General features: G+C 41.0%; 1 pseudogene; it reads right to left on the minus strand.

Moving 5' to 3' along the window:
• Positions 1-17,903: 17,903 nt before the first annotated feature.
• Positions 17,904-19,023, minus strand: LOC144251073 (DNA-directed RNA polymerase II subunit GRINL1A pseudogene; annotated as a pseudogene).
• Between the last annotated feature and the right edge of the window lie 3,922 nt (positions 19,024-22,945).

A 22,945-nucleotide genomic window follows, 5' to 3' on the forward strand; every position in this document is an offset into this window, starting at 1 on the left:
AATGATTTTTCTTTCTGGTGCTCATACTTAGACATGTGACTCTCTATTGATAATTGACTAAAAAAATAATGTTAATAATATTTATGGAGTATATGTTATGTACCTGTCAAGTGTTAATAATAATCTATATTATCTAATTAGGTCCTCACAACATTCTTTTAAGTAGGCATAATCTGTTCAGAGAAATTAAGGCATTTACCCAGTGCTATGCAAATAGTAAGAAATGGATTCAGTATTTTCTGAGTCAAACCAAAGTTTCAAAACTCATTTTTATATATTACCTTATAGATTCAATTATTTATCTTAGAAAAGTATACTATTTCTTTATTGTTTCCTTCCATTTAGATAAGAAAATATTTTAAAATTATTTTCACTTCCCTTCTCTAATTTGCCTCTCCCAAGAGATCTTTGAAATGATTTTGTACTCTATTTCAACACCACTTGTTTCAGGATTTTTCAGATATAATTTACAATTTTGAAATCTGGACTATTTTTCCCAACCAATGCTTTATCATATCAAAATATAACTGAAGTATCATTTTTCTAGTATCAAATAAAATTATGAGTATAGTTACATGTTGTCGAAGCTATCTATAGTCACACAGTATATGTGTAAAGAATTTGCAGACAGATATAAGGAAAAATTACATGTTAGTATCTAAATAGGTATTAACTATTCTTTATGCTAGGAGAACATGTCATAAGGAAACATTAAAAATTAATATATAAATTTAAGCAAAATGTTTATTATAGCATTAATCTATAAAAAACATTTAATATATCTAAAGTTGAATCGTGAGCTAAATGGTGAGAGGGCATGGGGCAGGGAAGATTACGGAATGAGATGGACATCATTACCCTATGTACATGTGTAATGGCACATATGGTGTGATATACATCATATACAACCAGAGAAATGAAAAGTTATGCTGCAATTGTGTACAATGAATCAAAATTCATTCTGCTGTCATATATACCTGGTTAAAATAAATAAATAAATATTTTTTAAAAGAATTAAATGGTTAGTTAACATGTATAACTATGAAGAAATTGTATCCATCCATTAAAAATAGTATACAAATTATACAATCTACAAAAATCTTAAATGACATAAAGAATATAAGAATGCAAAATCTGATAGAAGTTATAAGTATATATAACTTCTATCAGATTCATATATATATTTATGAATATATGTGTATGTGTATACACACACACACACACACACACACACACACAGACAGACATCAGAATGATTCTGCCTGACCTTAGGGATAATGGATTGCCGCGACCCCTCGCCAGCAAAGGAAACACGACACAGGATTCTTCCTTCAGCAGTTTATTCAGGCCTTTGTTTAGACATGTCTTTTAGCTTGTTTCTCTCTCGAACACTCCTCCCGTGTGCCCCAGCCTTAATAAAGCAGATAAAGCCCCAATGCACAACTGCCACGTGGACTTTTTTCATAGGGTGCCAAGTCACAGCGTGCCAACTCATTCTGATAAGGAGTTGTTTGTCACAGACTACAGGGGAAACCAGCGCCATCTTGTACTGGCGGCCAGAGTTCACAGAAACAGCTCACCACAGTTCCCCCTTTTTTGTTTTATTACGACAATACAGGCGAGAGTAGAGGTCCTATCCCACTGTGCAGAAGTGGCTGCATAGTATGGTACAGTCCTAAGGAGGGCCCTTCCCCAAACCTGAGGCCATATCAGCCGACGCCTTTTTTCGTGGGGCGGGGCGTGGACATCAAACCCCCATGCAATAGGACATGCTCCCCTTGAGGTCCACTCAAGTGGATCACTCAAGTGCAGTGCCTTGCCTCGCATCCTGTATCGTGACGATGGTAGACAAAGGGGACAGCTGAGGCTGTCTTTGTAGTGCAGACAAAATTAAGTTGGCAACACCCTAAGAGAAAGGCACGGACAATAGAGAGGGGGAGAAATTTGGTTGTGACATCTGCCATTGTTAGATAAAGGTCAAGATGTTCCTGTGGAGCACATATGTCATGGCCTTGTGAGCTGGCCTCCTTGACATGCAGAACAAGGAATTGGGGGCTGGGCCCCGGGGGCCAGGGAAGGCCTGCTTCCAGTAAGTCTACCTCTCTTGCATGTCAAGGGGAATCAAGTAGCCTCTGTCTTAGGTCGTCTACCGCCCCTGCACTGCTTACCCGTCTCTGGGGAGGCCCCATTCCCCTGTCTTAGGTTGCAGTGCAAGCGTGGAAGTTGCCCATCACTGGGTACTATAAGATCAGCTAAGCGTGTTGTGCCCAACAGGATGTTGTTATGGTAACCACCTCCATAAACAGGACCCATGACCATCACCATCAAATGGCAGGTGTAGTTGGACCCTAAGATTAGCTAGCAAAGATCCTAGTGCAGAAAGACAGGGAGGAGAGGTATGCACACAGGAAAGATATGGTAGAAGTTCCAGCACTAGAAGAGTGACAAAAGAAGGACATGTCGATCCCAGTGCAATGTTATAATAACTTGGGGTGCAACGACCATGTCAAAGGTTTACTGTTTAAGATGCGCAAGCCAGACCTGTGGCAAGTTGTCATTTTCTAAAGCAGCAAGAGCTTGTATGATCATAGCCTTGTCCCGAGCATTGCCTTGTCCCTAGCATTGTGGGCCTTGAGATGACAGAGAAGCCACAAAAAAAGAATCACACCAAAGCAACACATAGTACCAAAAATGCCTACTCCCACCCATTCTTTAAAAAAGGAAAAGGCAGAAGATATCCAAGTGGTGAATTGACTCAAGGTCACTGGATCAACATGGGTGTTGTTTAAGGCAGATATCTGAGTTAGTTGAGACTGGATCAAGTTTTCTGCTTCCATGGACCAGGTTCCGGATAAATACTCTCCGATGATGCGTGAGGCATTTCTGGAATCATAAAATCTGACAGAGGTTATACATAAATGTGCTCGTTGATCTATACAACCCAAATGTACTAGATCAGACAATTCCTCAACTTGAGCTCAAAGCAGATCTATCCTTTGATTAGCAGCCAAAATCCCAGATAAAATGTGTTGATTAATTCTACTTTGAGATTCGAGTATGTTGGAAGTTTGTTGAATAACCTGATTAATAGTGGCAGCAGTTTGGACCTGATTAAGAGCCTGTTTGCATTCAGCAAGCTGCTCCTTAATCTTCACTTTATCAGTTAAAAGAGCATCCTTTACCAATCTCCATAGAGAGAAAGTAGCAATCGGGACTCTATCTGGACCCTGGTCCCTCAACAACTTTTGGAGATCCTGCTTTACCAAATCCCAATCACTGTTATTAAGAAAGCCTCCTGTCAGAAACTGAGGACAAGCCTGGGCTATAGCTTCAACTAATTCAGTTGCTGTCTTTGTTTTTATTCCTGTTCCTTGTTTGTTTAACAGTTCTTTAACTTCGTTGGCCAGACGAAGTTTCACTGTTGAGTTACCCATGGTACGTACCCTGTCTCTTTAAATTATCTTTATACCAATCCTCCCCCTTCTCCCTTAGAAGGTGAGCCTCCTCCGCTCACCTCTGCTTTCCGAATCTCGGTAAGGCCCTCCAGATGCCAAGTCCGGCTAACGGAAACCGAGTCCGGCGAGAGACGTCGAGGTTAAAAAATAAAAAAAAAAATCACAAGGTACCAAGGTTCTCTATCCAGGAGGAGGCATGTGTGCCTTTTTTTTTTTTTAATTTCTTTTTATACTTTGGAACAATTTTTGAAAACCTTAGAATCTGTAAACAAATTATTATATTTTGATAAGAAATATCAATGAAAATAAAGTTAAAACCTTTAGATATTTTGGAGAAATAATTATAATAATTCATCATTTTATGAGTTTGAACAATAACCTTGAGAATTAGAAATTACTTGATTGTATTTGTACTTAAAAGCAAATTTATAGTAAACACATTTATCTCAAATATCTGTAACTGAAAAGGCAGAGTATCTGATAAATGTAAATATAAAACATAAATTATGGGTTTTCTGTTGAAGAAAACAATTAGGCAAATATATATTAACTAATCAATTAGGCATGTGTTAATTAATTTATAGATTAACAAATATAGGTTATCTAAATATCTAAATATATATATATATATATATATATTAAGAATAAGAACATGACTTATAATTGTATTAACTTTATGTAACCACGTGGCCTTAAAATATTTGGATCCATTTTAATTTATTTTTAACTAGGAGTGCACTCTTTTATGTGACGTCACTTGATGTGACTGAAATAAGATCCTTGAGTATACATTTTTATTTTTATAGTTAGCAATGAAAATAAGGATTTTTTGGTCATCACAGGAACTTTGCAGGCTTGTTCCTGTGGCGAGCAAACGCATCCTCACAACCTTCAAAATTAAAAGTAAAATATAAAGAAGCATATTTGATATCTCTCATCAATAGAACATTATTTAGTAACACAACTATAGAGAAAAAGTCAGGTTATTTAACTTAGAACTAGCTTAAATTTAGGACTGTAACATAGAAACCTGTGGAATTAAATTTTGTCTGAAAAAGATATCTTTCATTAGCATTTACAGGTAGGCATTTTTTTTTTTTTTTTTAAATACAGGCTCTGAGCAGCTCCGGTAGAAATCTGAAACACAGCAGTACAGGATAGTGGCTGGAAAGCGGGACTAGAAGTCCTGTCTGAGTGACTGTGGAAGAACCAATCAGAAGCCCGAAAAGGTGTGGAAGGTGGGACCAGGAAGCTACTCTTCCGGTCAGGCACCCAATGGTTACCATGGTGATGCAAACAACATGGAGTCTGGTGCCCATTTTCGGGGCAAAAGTTCCCCAAGTTTTCCTAGCCAATTGCATTTTGTTTGATTTTGTCTGCATTTTCCGCCGCCTGGCCAAGATCTTACTGTGGTAGCAGCCTGTTCTGTCTCTGTGACCTGTGGTTGCAGCTCGTGTACATCCTGCACTTCCTGGCGTTCCCCTGGGGAGTCTACAGATAGAAAGGGGTTGGTCCCTGGGAGGTGACGTAGTCGCCCACTCCCCGGGGCACCATTCCGTCCCTGGATTGCCCAGTAGACCTTGGGGCGGGCCCCTGTTCCTGTTTTGAGGGCAGCGGCCAGAACCTGTCCAGTAATATGAGCTCCATCAATATCCTTACAAGCTCGAATCATGTCATCAACACTCTTTGCTCTGGTAGATTTAATAGCATTTTGGCAATTGGAGTTTACATTTTTAAGAGCCAATTGCTTAATGACCAGTGTGGCTTGTTCCAAGTTAGGGAATATTTTTCCCTGCCACCTGCATCAATCAGGCAATGAAGTCAAAATAAGGCTCAGAGGGTCCTTGAGCAATTTTTGAAATTTTTGTTTTAGCATTTGAAATAGGTAGAGCCTTCCAAGCCTAAACGGCTGCTGTAGCTATCTGAGCATAGACCCCAGGATTATAATTAATTTGTTGATTTATGATAGCATATTGTCCCAAGCCTGTTAACATTTCAAGGTTACACCTTGGGAAGCCGGCGTCCTGATTGACTTGGGCTAGCTCGCGACACTTCTCTTGATTTTCACTTTTCCACAACAAAAAATCCCCTCCGGACAACACAGCCCTGCAAAGCTGTTGCCAGTCACTAGGTGTTGGCTGATTGGCAGAGAAAAACTCGAAGAGAGTCAATGTAAAGGGGGCATGGGGTCTGTAATTAGTAACTGCCTCCTTTAGTTGCTTAATATCCTTAAAGGCTAGAGGAACATGCACTCTGGCCAGCTGTCCATCGGCATCCAAGTTTTCAATTACTTGGAAGTTTGGGCCGTCTTAGGCTGCCACTGAACACCCCCCAGCCTTCTGGGGTTGTCCTTGTCCCAATCGGGGTTATAAGGAGGGAGCGCAACAGTGATCGGGCCCGTAGGTGCTTTAAATCTTGACTTCCTTAATCGATCCTCCAGTTCCTCCTCCTGCCAGCTGTTACCATGGAGCCCAATTAGTAACTCCCTTATCTTAGAAATGTAGTCAGCACTGTGAAGCCCAGCTCAAGGCCAGAGGCCTTGTTTACATATTTTTGTGAAAAACTAGTAAGGGAGTGTCTAGCGCCTGGAGTGCTGATTTTTTCAGACAGTGGCCAAGTAAAACAGGGCAACATGAAAATAGGAAATTTTATCTATATTGAACTTTTTTTGTAGAGATTTTTTTTTTTTTTTTTGCTAAGAGTCCTAAAATCAGCCATGGTGAATATTTTGGAGAAGGTCAGTTAAGACTTTTCTGTGGGCCTGATAGGGAGGGGGAAGATGAGAAGGTGGGATTGAGAGCGGCTAGGGTGGATCTAAGAATGAAGAAGGAGATGTGAAAGAATAATGGGAAAGGGGTAAGTACTCTGCCATTTGCTCTTCCTGGACCTGATTAGCCATGGCTACTCCAGCTGTAACTGCTGTAGCAGCAACAAGGCCTGCATTAGTTAATGGCCCAGCTATTTCCCTACAGACTTTCATCCAGGCCTCTATGCCTTTGTTTTTATAAGGAGTAATAGCTGCTTTGCATTCTTTAGTACATTGTTTAAAAACAAGTTGTTTAATCAGGGGCATTGCTCTATCGGGGTCACCAAAGATTTTTCCTGCGGCGTCCACCATCCTAGCAACAAAGTCTGAGAAAGGTTCTGTGGGGCCTTGTATAATTTTAGTCAAATTACCAGACACTTCTCCTCTATTTGGGAGTGATTTCCATGCACGGATACAAATGTTACTAATATCCAGTTTGTTGATTAGCAAACCTGCCTTGTCCCAAAAGCATATTCCAGGCGGGGCGTCCCGCTGCATGATTTTGGGCAGCTTGCTCTACTGCACCCTCTAACATAAATGCTCTCCAATCCAAGTATTTCTCTGGGGAAACACAAGCGCGGACTGGACTAGCCCAATCTGAGGGAGTCATGCAAAATCTAGTTAGGCCCTCCACCTGAGTAAGAGTGAAAGCAGCATCTATGCCATAAGTACGGACAGATTCTGCCAAAGTTTTAATTATCTTAAAGCCTAAAGGCTCATGATACCTTCCCCTATTATTGTCCTGAAAAACTGGGTATGCTAGTCCCATGTCTATATTAACTGTTCTCCACACTTGAGAATGAAAAGTCCTCCCGGAGCCTTGGACTCCTCCCACTTACAGGGGCAGAGCAATGGGCGGATCTATGGGTGGAACATCAGGTATAGAGCCCTCCTCTAGGTTCTCAACTTCCTCCCCAGAACTGGATTTATTACCCTTCTCACAGCAGGCTTTTACATCTGTTGTTTCCCGTTTTTTTTCTTTTTTATCTTAGTCTTACATAATTGTTGTAATAACTTGTCCAATTCCTCAGAACTGTCCGAGCTACTTGTGTCCTTGGGAGTTTTTAACTCAGTCAAGTCTGAATAGAGCCTTCTCCTCTGTTTAACTTCAGACTCCCTTGTCTGTTCATCACTCTTACTCCTAATACTTTCTGCTACCTCGCTATGTGACCCCTCCGATTTTTCTTCATGCAATTGCTCAAGAACGGCCTGACCCTCGCTCACAGCTTTCTGGCATTTACCATCCATTATACACCCCCTCACTAATTTCCAAAGCGGAATGGTACCGCCCCTTAAAGTTCCTTGTTTGTAAGCAAAATCCAGATCTTTCCCTAATTTGTCCCAACTGGGAATCGTGAGACTCCCTGAAAAAGCAAACCAAGGAGCTACAGAGTCAGTCTCTTCTATAAACCTCTATAATGTGCTCTGCTTCCCTTTAAGTCCCTTAGAACGCAGTAACCCGTCCAAGGCCAGCAAAATTGGGCTTAAGGGAGTAGCACCCATACTGTTCCAAGCAGTATAAAGAAAGTGAAAATACAAAACCCCGCTCTCTCCTTATTTACAGAGGAGCATCTTATTTTATTATTTTATTATTTTTCCCGCTCTCTCTTTATCTACAGAGGAGCGTCTTATTTTATTATTTTTCCCTCACTCTCTCTTTATCTACAGAGGAGCTGCCCCTCTTTAATCGCGGATCCCACTCACCTGGGACTTATTCCCGCTCTCTCTTTATTTACAGAGGAGCTGCCCCCGCTTTAATCGCGGATCCCACTTACCTGGGACTAACCCCTCTTTGATCGCGGATCCCACTTACCTGGGACTAACCGGTGCACCACCCTGACTGCTGAAGGTTCTGGATCCTGGGTTCGAGGAGGTGTTCCCGTCTGGGCCACCAACTGCTGCGACCCCTCGTGAGCAAAGGAAACACGACACAGGATTCTTCCTTCAGCAGTTTATTCAGGCCTTTGTTTGGACATGTCTTTTAGCTTGTTTCTCTCTCGAACACTCCTCCCGTGTGCCCCAGCCTTAATAAAGCAGATAAAGCCCCAATGCACAACTAGCACGTGGACTTTTCTCATTGGGTGCCAAGTCACAGCGTGCCAACTCATTCTGATAAGGAGTTGTTTGTCACAGACTACAGGGGAAACCAGCGCCATCTTGTAATGGCAGCCACAGTTCCCAGAAACGGCTCACCACAATGGATAATTTAAAATTTACTTTTAGTTCATTAATTTCTAAAAAAATTATGATTCTTATTTATTAATTTACAATCAGAAGTCTTCTACCCTACTCTTTTATTATCTTTCAACCTATATCTCTACATCTCACCTTTTCATACAACGGTTTCATTTTGTATTAATTTATTTGACTACAGTTATATTCTTTACTATGAAATAGGATTTCTTCTGAAACAGCTAGAACCATACTGCCCTCTGTAGGAGTTTGGCTGATTCACAACTTTCTTTTCTTTTTATTCTTCCTTTTTTTTTTTTAAAAAAAGAATGGACCAGAGGTTACACAATGTATTTAGTTGCATAAAAGAAACATATGGGTAAGGTGCATATGTAAAAGGAATATATGTTAAATGGCCAACAGAGTCACATGGAGCACTGAATTAGTGCTACTGGTCTAGTAATATTCAACCCACTTAAATTTGATTTATAATACACATACCTGGTAGAAATGAAACCTGAAGTTCACAGAAAATGAAAAAGAAGAGTTTTGTGATTTGAATAAGTTCAGCTCTTTAAAGCATTGACTGCAGTGTAGCTAATCAATATTTTGGAAAATAAACAGAAAAAAACATTAGCTGTAGATAAATGTGGTGTCAGTTAAATGCTAATAGTTATTCGGTATCAGCTATTTTGCAAAGGCTGAGTATTCTTGGGATCAATACGTGGACCTCCTGTACATACACAGGGATATTTGTTTAATATCAGAGGTGGAAGAAACATTTCAGACCCTTGAATTACTTCTCTTAGAGAGCAATTGAGTAGAAGAGAAATTCTGAAACTCCTCCAGGCTCACACCTGAGAACTTAGCAGAGTTCTTTCTTGAACAAATTCTACAAATTTCTGAACCAGCTAGCTCTTTGCATTTCATAGAATAAACTTTTCTAATTTTGTTATTGTTGTTGTTGGTTTGAAATGGACTGTTAACTAGTGAGTCTTTCTATGTAAGTGGATCCCACTGGGTTTGTGGTTAAAGAGAGTAGAGAGAAGAATGCAGCCGGAATGTGTCCTGTCTAGTGGAAACCTTTGCAGGACTCCTCATGGCCAATTTATGAATGGACTGCTGCTTGCCTTCCAGATCCTAAGTTCAGGTATTCTTCCTGAATTTTGGCCACTCTCTGAAGGGGTTCGTGGTTTTGTGTCCAAGATGTGTACCACCTTCAAGCTCTGTGACATGGCCATGGACTGGATTGCTGAAGGGAATGCCAAGCATCTCAGAAAGCTCAAAAATTAGCATGACGGGTAAGGATCTCTCTGGAGAATCCCTGCTTGGATAGATAGCAACCCAAGTTGCATGATTAGGAGCTGTCAGTGCCACAGTGTTCAATTAAAAAAACAGTCTTTCCCCAGGCTTCTTTCTTACCTATTGTTCTGTTCCCCAGAATGTCAGGGAGGTCTTTGCCTTAGGGCACTCCTTTGAGAATCCTCAAGAAAACAGTTTCAAATGGAAATGAAGAGGCCTAATCTGTGCTTTTTAGGTAAAGTGCTTTGTAAAAGATGTGTCTGAATCAGACTCTTGGCCCTGTGTGTGGCTGTGAATTACATTCTCAGCACCCCAGGAAATTCAAGAAAAATCCCATGTGTCCATACAGATCTAAAAGGATGAAAAAGAAATGTAATATTGGATGAAGTCCCTTGCCTTCCTCTGGTCAGGCTCCTGACCCTTATGAAGTAAGAACAGGGATTTTTTTGGGTCAAAGGAGTTGTTGCAAGCACTCCAGTAACTACCACACAGGTGTTTGGGTTTTTTCATGAGTCCAGTACACATAAAGAATCTACCCCTGGCAGGCAGGAGGCCTCTAATTTGAGAAGCAGAGCAGCATTAACTATAGGCCCATTTTATCTATCCTGTTTCTCAGGAAGGGTGTCCAGGCAACCATGACTTTTGGCATATGATGAGCATGAGAGCTTACTTTGCACACCATCTTAGACTGCTCCCCCTATGGAAACCCCCAGCCAGAATGTTATTGAAGCCAGATTTAAAGTTAGGTAGTCAGTGTAGTTAGGTAAATCCGGTCTAATACCGAGTGAAATCTAAAATGGAGGCCATGCTGGGAATGACTCAGGGAAAACACAGAGGACAATTCATGGAATGTTAATGAAGTACCAAAGAGGCCCTAGGCCAAAGTCCACCTGGAAGAAGTATTAATGAATAGCCCCCAGGAGATTTAAAGATAGCCCATCACAGTGATAATGAAGTCCTTCCTGCTCAGACTACTTCTTTTTTTTTTTTTTTTGGAGTTGTTTTAATTAATATTTTATTTTTTTCTTTGAATACTTTTAAAGGCTCCACATTAAACAAAGAATTTTTTTTAATAACATAATTTCTCTGGAGACAACCATATAATCATTTAAAATGACAGGAACATGTATATATAGGAGATTGAGGTTTCTGCAGCCTATATATGCCTCTTGGCGGTGGGGAGGGGTATGGGGAGGAGGAAGCAAAGTACTGACAACTGACAATTCAGTTATAACTTTGAAAAAATAACCGGTTCTCATACCAAAACATGAATGTGCTACACATGAACCTCAACTGTGAGAGCAAAGAACTCCAGTCAAGTAAAGCATGAGAACAACTAGTCCTTTCACTTAGCTCTCAGCTGCATTTCCTATACCACATCTTACTCCAGGCAAATCTGGTCATCTAAAAAACCCTCTGCCCCTCTAGCATCTCCTCAAAATATTCCTTATTCCTAATCAGAAGTAAGAACAATCTTCCTAGGGGAAGACAAGAGAATAAAACAAACATTTGTGAAGCATTTTTCTATGAGTGTCTTTCAAGGTAATTCACATACCAGATCTCAATTACTCCAAGTAAGCATACACACAATGCTTTGGACTGTACTCCCTTCACTGCTCAAAAAAAGAGGGAACTAAGTCTTACTAATTTATTTTAGGTACCTGGGACAACTAAGTGTTTCACTGAAAGACATAATAAATGCTATTTTATAGAGGTAAGGATAAGAAAAAAGTGAAGCTATCTACTTCCATTTGAAAGGAAAAAAACATATTCCACTACATACTAAAATATCAGACCAATGCACAACATACCACAAAATTTTAATACAATATGGTTAAACACAATATTGAAATATTAAACTTTTCAATCACATGAAGATCATCTTCTGAAAGACAAACTGAGCTTTTTCTTGTAGCAACGTTTTTGTAACTTTATAAAGTTTTCTCCCTCAACAGTGTCTGACACCAATCTTGATACTTGTTATAAAGTCTGATGGAAAATAATGACTTCTCAAGAGTAGAAGATTTAGGAGATTGTCGCGACCCCTCGCCAGCAAAGGAAACGCGACACAGGATTCTTCCTTCAGCAGTTTATTCAGGCCTTTGTTTAGACATGTCTTTTAGCTTGTTTCTCTCTCGAACACTCCTCCAGTGTGCCCCAGCCTTAATAAAGCAGATAAAGCCCCAATGCACAACTGCCACGTGGACTTTTCTCATAGGGTGCCAAGTCACAGCGTGCCAACTCATTCTGATAAGGAGTTGTTTGTCACAGACTACAGAGGAGCCAGCGCCATCTTGTAATGGTGGCCACAGTACACAGAAACGGCTCACCACAGTTCCCCCTTTTTTGTTTTATTACGACAATACAGGTGAGAGTAGAGGTCCTATCCCACTGTGCAGAAGTGGCTGCATAGTATGGCCGAGCCTTAAGGAGGGCCCTTCCCCAAACCTGAGGCCATATCAGTCGACGCCTTTTTTCGTGGGGCGGGGCGTGGACATCAAACCTGCATGCAATAGGACATGCTCCCCTTGAGGTCCACTCAAGTGGATCACTCAAGTGCAGTGCCTTGCCTCGAATCCTGTATCGTGACGATGGTAGATGAAGGGGGACAGCTGAGGCTGTCTTTGTAGTACAGACAAAATTAAGTTGGCAACACCCTAAGAGAAAGGCACGGACAATAGAGAGGGTGAGAAATTTGGTTGTGACATCTGCCATTGTTAGATAAAGGTCAAGACATTCCTGTGGAACACATTTGTCATGGCCTTGTGAGCTGGCCACTTTGACATGCAGAACAAGGAATTGGGGGCTGGGCCCCGGGGGCCAGGGAAGGCCTGCTACAAGCAAGTCAACCTCTCTTGCTGTTGCATGTCAAGGGGAATCAAGTAGCCCCTGTCTTAGGTCATCCACCGCCCCTGCACTGCTTACCCGTCTCTGGGGAGGCCCCATTCCCCTGTCTTAGGTTGCAGTGCAAGCGTGGAAGTTGCTCTTCACTGGGTACCACAAGATCAGCTCAGCATGTTGTGGCCAACAGGACATCGTTATGGTAACCGCCTCCATAAACAGGACCCATGACCATCACCATCAAATGGCAGGTGTAGTTGAACCGTAAGATTAGCTAGCAAAGATCCTAGTGCAGAAAGGCAGGGAGGAGAGGTATGCACACAGGAAAGATATGGTAGAAGTTCCAGCATTAGAAGAGTGACAAAAGAAGGACATGTAGATCCCAGTGCAATGTTATAATAACTTGGGGTGTAACGACCATGTCAAAGGTTTACTGTTTAAGATGCATAAGCCAGACTTGAGGTGAGTTGCCATTTTCTAAAGCAGCAAGAGCTTGGACGAGCATAACCTTATCCCAAGGATTGCGGGCCTTGAGATGACAGAGAAGCCACAAACAAAGAATCACACCAAAGCAACACATAGTGCCAAAAATGCTTATTCCCACCCACTCCTTAAAAAAGGAAAAGACAGAAGATATCCAAGTGGTGAATTGACTCAAGGTCACTGGATCGACACGGGTGTTGTTTAAGGCAGCTATCTGAGTTAGTTCAGACTGGATCATCTCTTCCGCTGTCATGGACCAATTTCCGGCCAAATAAGCACAGATGATTCGGGAAGCATTCCTGGAATTATTAAATCTGACAGAGGTTATGCACAAATGTTCCCGTTGGTCAACGCAACCCAAAAGCACCAGGTCAGACAATTCTTCTACCTGAGCCTGAAGTAAATCTATTCTTTGGTTGGCAGCTAAAATCCTTGACAAAATATGTTGATTAATTTTACTTTGAGATTCGAGTATGTTGGAAGTTTGTTGAACAACCTGATTAATAGTGGCAGCAGTTTGGACCTGATTAAGAGCCTGTTTGCATTCAGCAAGTTGCTCCTTAATCTTCACTTTATCAGTTAAAAGAGCATCCTTTACCAATCTCCATAGAGAGAAAGTAGCAATCTGGACTCTATCTGGACTTTGGTCCCTCAACAACTTTTGGAGATCCTGCTTTACCAAATTCCAATCACTGTTATTAAGAAAGCCTCCTGTCAGAAACCAAGGACAAGCCTGGGCTATAGCTTCAACGAATACAGTTGCTGTCTTGGTTTTTATATTTGTTCCTTGTTTGCTTAACAGTTCTTTAACTTTGTTGGCCAGACGAAGTTTCACTGTTGAGTTACCCATGGTATGTACCCTGTCTCTTTAAATTATCTTTGATCCAATTTTCCCCCTTCTCCCTTAGAAGGTGAGCCTCCTTTGCTTACCTCTGCTTTCCGAATCTCGGAAAGGACCTCCAGATGCCAAGTCCAGCGAAAGGAAACCGAGTCCGGCGAGAGACGTCGAGGTTAAAAAATAAAAAAAAATCACAGGCCACCAAGGTTTTTTATCCAGGAGGAGGCATGTGTGCCTTTTTTTTTTTTTTTTTTTTATACTATGGAACAATTTTTGAAAACCTTAGAATCTATAAACAAATTATTATATTTTGATAAGAAATATCAATGAAAATAAAGTTAAAACCTTTAGATATTTTGGAGAAATAATTATAATAATTTATCATTTTATGAGTTTGAACAATAACCTTGAGAATTAGAAATTACTTGATTGTATTTTACTTAAAAGCAAATTTATAGTAAACACATTTATCTCAAATATCTGTAACTGAAAAGGCAGAGTATCTGATAAATGTAAATATAAAACATAAATTATGGGTTTTCTGTTGAAGAAAACAATTAGGCAAATATATATTAACTAATCAATTAGGCATGTGTTAATTAATTTATAGATTAACAAATATAGGTTATCTAAATATCTAAAATATATATATATATATATATATATATATATATATTAAGAATAAGAACATAACTTATAATTGTATTAACTTTATGTAACCACGTGGCCTTAAAATATTTGGATCCATTTAAATTTATTTTTAACTAGGAGTGCACTCTTCTATGTGACGTCACTTGATGTGACTGAAATAAGATCCTTGAGTATACATTTTTATTTTTATAGTTAGCAATGAAAATAAGGATTTTTTGGTCATCACAGGAACTTTGCAGGCTTGTTCCTGTGGAGAGCAAATGCATCCTCATAACCTTCAAAATTAAAAGTAAAATATAAAGAAGCATATTTGATATCTCTCATCAATAGAACATTATTTAGTAACACAACTATAGAGAAAAAGTCAGGTTATTTAACTTAGAACTAGCTTAAATTTAGGACTGTAACATAGAAACCTGTGGAATTAAATTTTGTCTGAAAAAGATATCTTTCATTAGCATTTACAGGTAGGCATTTTAAAAAAAAAATACAGGCTCTGAGCAGCTCCGGTAGAAATCTGAAACACAGCAGTACAGGTTAGTGGCTGGAAAGCGGGACTAGAAGTCCTGTCTGAGTGACTGTGGAAGAACCAATCGGAAGCCCGCAAAAGTGTGGGAGGTGGGACCAGGAAGCCGCTCTTCTGGCCGGGCACCCCATGGTTACCATGGTGATGCAAACAACATGGAGTCTGCTGCCCATTTTCAGGGCAAAAGTTCTCCAAGTTTTCTTAGCCGATTGTATTTTGTTTGATTTTTGTCTGCATTTTCCCCCGCCTGGCCAAGATCTTACTGCGGTAGCAGCTTGTCCTGTCTCTGCGACCTGCAGTTGCAGTTGTACATCCTGTACTTCTTGGCGTTCCCCTAGGGAGTCTACAGATAGAAAGGGGTTGGTCCGTGGGAGGTGACGAAGTTGCCCACTCCCCGGGGCACCATTCCGTCCCTGGATTGCCCCATACACCTAGGCTTCCGGGGCCCGGGCTGGGCCCCTGTTTCTGTTTTGAGGGCAGCCTCTAGAACCTGTCCTGTAATATGAGCTCCATCAATATCCTTACAAGCTCGAATCATGTCATCAACACTCTTTGCTCTGGTAGATTTAATGGCATTTTGGCAATAGGAATTTGCACATTTAAGAGCCAATTGCTTAATGACTGGCATGGCTTGTTCCAAGTTAGGGAATATTTTTCCTGCTACCTGCATCAATCAGGCAATGAAGTCAGAATAAGGCTCAGAGGGTCCTTGAGCAATTTTTGAAATTTTTGTTTTAGCACTTGAAATAGGTAGAGCCTTCCAAGCCTAAATGGCTGCTGTAGCTATCTGAGCATAGACCCCAGGATTATAATTAATTTGTTGATTTATGATAGCATATTGTCCCAAGCCTGTTAACATTTCAAAGTTATGCCGTGGGAAGCCGGCATCCTGATTGACTCGGGCTAGCTCGCGACACCTCTCTTGATTTTCACTTTTCCACAACAAAAAATCCCCTCCGGACAACACAGCCATGCAAAGCTGTTGCCAGTCACTAGATGTCTGCTGATTGGTAGAGAAAAACTCGAAGAGAGTCAATGTAAAGGGGGCATGGGGTCTGTAATTAGTAACTGCCTCCTTTAGTTGTTTAATATCCTTAAAGGCTAGAGGAACATGCACTCTGGCCAGCTGTCCATCGGCATCCAGGTTTTCAATTACTGGGAAGTTTGGGCCATCTTAGGCTGCCACTGAACACCCCCCAGCCTTCTGAGGTTGTCCTTGTCCCAATCAGGGTTATAAGGAGGGAGCGTGACAGCGATCGGGGCTGTAGGTGCTTTAAATCTTGACTTCCTTAATCGACCCTCCAGTTCCTCCTCCTGCCAGCTGTTACCATGGAGCCCAATTAGTAACTCCCTTATCTTAGAAATGTAGTCAGCACTGTGAAGCCCAGCTCAAGGCTAGAGGCCTTGTTTACATATTTTTGTGAAAAACTAGTAAGGGAGTGTCCAGCGCCTGGAGTGCTGATTTTTACAGACAGTGGCCAAGTAAAACAGTGCAACATGAAAATAGGAAATTTTATCTATATTGAACTTTTTTGTAGAGTTTTTTTTTGCTAAGAGTCCTAAAATCAGCCATGGTGAATATTCTGGAGAAGGTCAATTAAGACTTTTCTGTGGGCCTGATAGGGAGGGGGAAGATGAGAAGGCGGGGTTGAGAGCGGCTAGGGTGGATCCAATTCCTCAGAACTGTCCGAGCTACTTGTGTCCTTGGGAGTTTTTAACTCAGTCAAGTCTGGATAGAGCCTTCTCTTCTGTTTAACTTCAGACTCCCTTATCTGTTCACCACTCTTACTCCTAATACTTTCTGCTACCTCACTATGTGACCCCTCCGATTTTTCTTCATGCAATTGCTCAAGAACGGCTTGACCCTGGCTCACAGCTTTCTGGCATTTACCATCTGTTATACATCCTCTAATTAACTTCCAAAGTAGTATAACACCATCCTTCAAGATACCCTGCTCACGAGCGAAATCCAGGTCCTTCCCTAATTTGTCCCAGCTGGGAATCGTCAGACTCCCTGAAAAAACAAACCAAAGAGCTGCGATATCAGCCTCTCTCAAAAACATCTGCAATGTGCTCTGTTTCACTTTAAGTTCCTTAGAACGCAGCAGCCCATCCAAGGCCAGCAAAATTGGGCTTGAGGAGTTAACACCCATAATGTTTTCAAAACTATGAAGAAAGTGAAAGTACAAAGCCCTGCTCTCTCTTTATCTACAGAGGAGCGTCCTGTTTAATTATTTTTCTGCTCTCTCTTCATTTACCGAGGAGCGTTTTATTTTATTATTTTTTGCTCGCTCTCTCTTTATCTACAGAGGAGCGTCCTATTTTATTATTTTTTTTGCTCTCTCTTTAACTACAGAGGAGCTGCCCCGCTTTAATCGCGGATCCCACTTACCTGGGACTAACCCTGCTTTGATCGCGGATCCCACTTACCTGGGACTAACCGGTGCACTACCCTGCCTGCTGAAGGTTCTGGATCCTGGGTTCGAGGAGGTGTCCCCGTCCGGGCCACCAACTGTCGCGACCCCTCGCGAGCAAAGGAAACACGACACAGGATTCTTCCTTCAGAAGTTTATTCAGGCCTTTGTTTGGACATGTCTTTTAGCTTGTTTCTCTCTCGAACACTCCTCCCGTGTGCCCCAGCCTTAATAAAGCAGATAAAGCCCCAATGCACAACTGCCACGTGGACTTTTCTCATAGGGTCCCAAGTCACAGCGTGCCAACTCATTCTGATAAGGAGTTGTTTGTCACAGACTACAGCGGAGCCAGCGCCATCTTGTAATGGTGGCCACAGTACACAGAAATGGCTCACCACAGTAGATAACTCCAATGCCCATCTTCATAATTCATCATCAGAGGACTGATCATCATCTTCATCTCTTACTTCTCGGTACTTCCCTGAAGACTCCCCTTCTGGATTATAACTCTGCATTTTAATATTCAGTCTTTCAGCTAATTTTTGTGCTGCGAGCTTTGCTTGCATCTCCTCATAATTCTGTTTCTGCTGTTTCTGAAGTGCCAAAGAGTCTTCTATGGAAAGCAGCTGTGCAGGCAGATGGTGAAGTGGCAGGAGCTGTGCTGCTGTGATGTCATCAAGATGCTGCTTGTCCCTGCGCCACCGCTCTGCCAAGGAAACAGGAGACTCTCCCCTCTGAGAATGACTAGGTGAGTCATTATGATGTGATGGCAAAACATTAGTTTTAAATTTATGTGGCGGGGGCACTGGATTTTTGGCTCGCATTTCTAACACTTCCATGTAATGGGGCTTCTTAGGAGTCCTATCACGAAGGCCCATCAAGTTTTCAGCACTTGTGTTTTCTTCCGAGTGATTTATACCTTGGTCTGCAACTGTGATCCTTTGGAACTTATCAATAAACTGGTTGTCAAAACTGCTGGAAGTATCTTCTGCTTGACTTGAAACACAATGCTGAGGGAGATGCTCTCTCACTTCAAGTGAGGAAGATCCCCTGAATCTATTGTGGGAAGCTGGGCACTTGTTCACTGTGTACTCAGCCTCTGGAATCTCTTCATCACCTTTTTGAGTAGGATATACAAGTCCCTGTTTTTCTGAGGTTGTGTTAGATGATTTGATGTTATCTACAAAGGAACAGGCATGAACTGGTGATGAAGTATCAAGTATTCGGTCAGAACTCTGGGCCTTTTCTATATCCACATCAACTCCTGCAATTACTTTTTGCCTTAGCTTACAGTCTAAACTAGCAGAATGAAACAGTTCACGTTTTCCTCTAACCTCTTCACGCTCTGCAATGGCAGCTTTCAGTTTGGCAACAGTGTCTAGGATCTTTTTACCTTTGTCGGGCAATCTGCAAATGAATTTTTCGTTGCGCAAAAGTCTCTCCTGGCGCTTCAACATCTCCCCCAGCTCTGCCGAACTCCGCTGCCCCAAGTCCTCTAGAGCTTGGGGCTTGAAGCCGCCGGGCAACGAGAACATTCTGCGGGGGCTGAGGCTGGCGCGGCAGGGGGCAGTCGGCTTCCTCAGCTTGCCCCCCAGCTGGCGCTGGATCCGCGGCCAGCGGCGACTCCGGGGCACGAGCAGGAGTCACCGTTTTACCGGAAGAACCTCAGACTACTTCTTTGGCCCACCTGTGTCCCACCCCTCGGACCTTCCAACCTACATTCCATCACTAAAACTATAAAAAGGGGAAACAACCGCACTTCCACGGATTCCACCTCCTGGGTCCCCTTCTTCCTCCAGGAGAAGTCTTTTCTGCTGTCCTTTAATAAACTTCTAATTTCTACTCTGACCTTGCCTAGGCATGCTTCTTTGGTGTTATTCTTCAACATCGGGGAAGCAAGAACTCCTCACCAGTCAACAGCGGTAACATTATGATGAGTGTCTGTATGGAAGAAGATGAGGGCCATGTGGGAGTGTTTTTGTTAGAATAATGGTCTTCTGTGTGGTGGTTGGAAAAGATGACTGGGTCCAACTCAGCTTGAACTCTGGTGTGATGCCATTAGAGACTGAGTTTTGGAACTGATCTCAGATAAGTATTGTCATGAATTGTGTTGGGATTTGAGAAGGCCAAGCATTAGAGGAGCCTTTGGAAACTGAGATCTAGGCCCAGGGTGGCTTTCTCCACAGCACTGGGAATCTCAGCCAGGATTTCACATGATTTTGCTGTTAAAGCCTTGTCAGCTATAGTTGAGAGCCAAAACTCACATGAACTTCATATTTTAGACCCCAATGGGCCTGGATTCCTGTGACCTTTCGCCACTCCTTGGGACACCTTGCCTGCATGCGATCTCCAGAGCTTTCACTGAAAGGAGATTCCTCAACACTTAATGGCTCCTGAATGAATCAAAAGCCACAGTGCCAACTTCTTCATTCTTGAAATATGACTAGGCCAATACCATGAAGTTTTTGAGGATCGCATGACCAGAAATCTCTGGAGAACATTTAGATCTCCTATTGCTCATCATGACTGAACCAGCGAGTGCCGTTTTTGACTGAGTGGAATTCACAACCATGGTGAAGAACAGAGATGCCAGTGAGTAGGAGCCAGCAGGGAACTGGGCCTGGAGCAATGGAGTGCAGGTGTGTGATCAAACATCTGTGGTGGGCCCCTATGCTTCTGTCATTGGCTTCCAAATGACATGTGACTTACAAGGTGCAGCCAGCAGATCCTAAAATAGAAAGACATGTTGTTGTGGGGAGAGGATTTGGTGCAATGCTCAGAATCAAGTTGCCTCACTCAAGGGGGAAATATATATCGGATGGCAGCCCAGATTGTGTTTTTTCCTTCAGACCCTGACTCACCCCATGTGACAGAGCTCCATCCAGCACTGCTCTGTCCCGTGGGGTGACACGTTGACCTTTCTGTATTTCTAAAACAAACACCAAGTTTCCAGGGAAGCTGCAAGAAATGCCATTAAAACTGGAGTGTGAGCCAAAGGCTTCACAATCCACCCTGGGAGACATTCATACCCCGACGGCCACAGTTACATACAAAGAGAGGATTCAGCTCTGCTGCCTCCTGTTCATATTGGAAAACGTGAAAGCATGTCCTCCTGTTCACATAGACTAAGACCAAGCTTTGATGGTCTCACTACAAAGAAGCCAAAGCACAAAGCTATATTTCTAGTGCACAAATGTCAGAGGCAGAGAGTCAAGAAGTTATTAGGCCTGCAAAGCTCCCATGTTTGTGGAATGTTTACCCTGTCCCCTACATTTGGGATCTCTTCTGCCACACCCAAGTTTGTGAGCTCCTCAGAATTTCCAATTCAAGATATGTATTCACAGATTTTTATACTCATCTCCTCTCTTTGTGTCTTTTTGGGGTGATAGAAATGTCAAGGCATTGTGGTGGATGACAGTGGAAGATGTTTATGTGGCACATGTTCGCATATATATAAGACTCATTTTCCGTTTTGCCATTTGAAATATTGAATCTCTGACACTAACCCATAACCTACTAGACTCTGACTACTTATCCTAACATCAATAAAAATAATCCTAAAGGAATAGAAGTAGAGGCATTTGATGGGAGGCATGGTGTATACTTGGACTTGCCTTTTGCTTCATCAGAGGTACATATTATAAAATCTGTCACAGATTTTTCTCCTTTTATTTCTCCATGAATTTTCAAAATTAACAAACATGTAACTTCCTGGCTCCCTATCTCTGAGGCCTGGGTCCCAATGTATATTTTTATATACATATATATAATCCTACTGCCATGACAGGTATATTCTTGAGAGTACTCTGACTTTGGAAAATATGAATTTCATGAAGAGATCACTGCCCCCCAATACACTGAGGTAACTGAAAATTCAAGCTGTGGTGAGCTTTATACTTCAACAACTTTATACATGAAACAATGTAGAGGACAATGAATATTTTGGGTACATATGTGAAGGATATATATCCCCTCATGAATTTCAATTGGCATATGTACTGTTACATTTATATATATATATATATATATATATATATATATATATATATATATATATATATAGTATGGATTTGCAAACATGAATTATATGTGTCATATACTTATGTACCTTGATTCTTTTATTTCCATCTGTGTGGATTTATAATCAACTTTTCACAAGATATTACTCAGAAATATTCATTCTCTTGACATAGATATTCATTTCTGAATACTCAAAATGAACTTCAGTGAATATTGAATATTAACCCTAATATTTCTACAGTAAGTGACCCAGTTTAACATCAATGAAAGTATATTCAGATGGGATATGATGTGTTTTTTGAAGTAAATTTTCATTCAAAATTGTTATATTCCTATTTCTTCAGTACATATACATCATAGGATGTATAATTTCATCCCCAGTTCACAAATTGATATGCATATGGTTCACTTTCATTCACTCCCTGTATCAGAACCCATGTATTTTTCCATGTTGCTTTACTTGCTTTTTCATGAGATTTCTTTTATAACACATTACTTTTGAATTCCATCATCATTTTCGAAACAAAACTCAAACGCAATTTGTTATAATTAGTAACCCTAATATTACCACTAGATGTATAACTACTTGGATTGAATGTTTGTATGTGAATACCAGATTTCATGTATTTTTTAAAATATCAATTCAATCCATTATTTAAAATAGTAACCTGTTATATTTTTTATTTACCGTATGGTCTATTCATGCATCATCTCTATATACGTAGACCCAGGGTACACCTATTTGTATGCCCAAACTCTAAATGATAGGGTCTCAAAACATGCTCCCAGAAATGGTGGAAGAAATACGCATGTCACCTGCTCCATGTATTCCTTTTTCATCACATCATCTTCTGGACACAGAATGCAAAACTCACACTTATCGTAGGATTCTACCAAAACCTAATTTTAATGAGAGCATGGATTACTAAAATCATCTAGGTCTGCGTTGTCTATTGTTTTCAAATTTCAATCGTATGGTGAGTATACACTTTTTTCTTCCTAGGATAGTGTATTCAATAGCAGAATTATTTATAGTAGCCAAAAAGTAGAAATAATTCACATGTCTATCAACTGATAAATGGATAAATAAAAATGTATGGCCATACAGTGAACTATTATGCATCCATATGAAATAAAGAATGAAGCATCTGTATATGTGGCAGCATGAACATGGAAAATGTTATGCTAAGTGAAAGATGCCAATTACGGAAGACCTTTTATTGTGTAATTCCACTTATGTGGTATGTCCAGAATAGCAAAATCTATAGGAACAAAAGGTAGGTTATGATTGCTGAGGGCAGAGGAAGGATAGAGGTGCAGAGAGGAAGAAACTGCAAATAGGTAAAGGTCTTTGGGTGGATAAAAAAATGTTCTAGAATGTGGTATATGCCTATATCTCTGACTATACTAAAAACTATTGACTTGTATGCATTAAAT

Source organism: Urocitellus parryii, chromosome Y (genome assembly GCF_045843805.1).
Source record: "Urocitellus parryii isolate mUroPar1 chromosome Y, mUroPar1.hap1, whole genome shotgun sequence".
Classification (NCBI taxonomy): domain Eukaryota; kingdom Metazoa; phylum Chordata; class Mammalia; order Rodentia; family Sciuridae; genus Urocitellus; species Urocitellus parryii.